The sequence below is a fragment of the Octodon degus genome, unplaced genomic scaffold (assembly GCF_000260255.1).
Source record: "Octodon degus isolate 3935 unplaced genomic scaffold, OctDeg1.0 scaffold00009, whole genome shotgun sequence".
NCBI lineage: Eukaryota > Metazoa > Chordata > Mammalia > Rodentia > Octodontidae > Octodon > Octodon degus.
Window position 1 is genome coordinate 7,162,692 of NW_004524585.1, and position 1,086 is coordinate 7,163,777.

The 1,086-nt window shown below is 58.7% G+C and overlaps 1 protein-coding gene across 2 annotated transcripts in view; it reads left to right on the forward strand.

The window, feature by feature from the left end:
* Positions 1-696: 696 nt before the first annotated feature.
* Positions 697-1,086, forward strand: part of Nek7 (NIMA related kinase 7) — a 159,478-nt gene continuing 159,088 nt past the window's right edge. Inside the window, exon 1 of one of the 2 annotated variants that reach the window (XM_023707789.1) lies at positions 697-983. The gene's annotated coding sequence lies outside the window, so the exon portion shown is untranslated. The remainder of the gene's footprint in view (positions 984-1,086) is intronic. The other variant, XM_004625313.2, reaches the window with a different exon arrangement.

The following is a 1,086-nucleotide window of genomic DNA, read 5'->3' on the forward strand; positions in this document are numbered from 1 at the left end:
GAGAGATTAATTTGCTGTCAGGTCGCAAAGTTAATCACTTAGCTGAGATTACCCTTGAGGTCTGACTGACTCCGTACTGGTCTCCTAGCAATCTGCTCCAGAAGTTTATTTCCAGTTATTAAAGCAGTGAAGCCCATAGACTTAAAGCATTGTTTTGCAATCACATGTGATAGGATTCTGGAGAATAGGTGTGCATATGTATATGGGAAATATTTATGTATAAATATGTATACCTCATCATTATATAAATACATATATATTTTAAAGGTCCTGCAAAGCACACTAGGTAGGTTGCCTTTTGGAAACGCCTAGAAAGCCACTTAGCCAGCCTGAAAAAAAAAAAAACAAAAACAAACTCCCCCCCCTCAAAACCGCCTTTCTGCTTCATTTACCCTGCGCTAACGTTAAGCAAAGAGGCAGATTAATGCACTTGGCAAGAGGACAGGATCAAAACCGAGGTCGCTCACCGCTTCCAAGAGAGGGCATAAAAATACATCCGAAGAAAACCTAAGTTCTTACAAAGCATCAGACCCTCTCTTGGGGCAAGGTGGCTCACCGCGGGGAAGAGGTCTAAGAGGCGAAGCCGCCGGCAGGAGAGAGAGGGCTGGAGGGGACCAAGGCCGCTGCGCGGCGGAGGCGGTTCCGGCAGGCAGGGGGCGGGGCCTAGGCACGCCCCGCCCCTCTCCTCGGGGATGCCGGGATGTTTACACGCCTGACAGCGGCGGCCGCGCGAGGAGGAGAGGGAGCCGCGGGAGGATGGGCCGCCTCTAGGTTCGCTCTGGGGCCGCGCCTCGCCGTGCGCTGGGTGAGTGCCCGCGCCTGCAGTGGCCGCGGGGGTGGCGCGGCGGAAGGTGGCCGACCGGCTCGGGGCCGCGCTGTCTCGCCCCAGGCCCAGTGGGCCTTTCCGCGGCGGCGCCGGGCCGAGCTTCCCGCTCGCTCTGAGTCTCTCGAGGGCGGGAGGACGGAACACTCGCAACTTCCTGGTGAGTCTCGGACTGGGGACCGGGGGCCGGGCCGGGCTGCCTGGCCGGGCGGGGGTGTGCGCGCGGCCGGCGGGGAGTGCGAGCCGGACCGGGACGGTGCGGC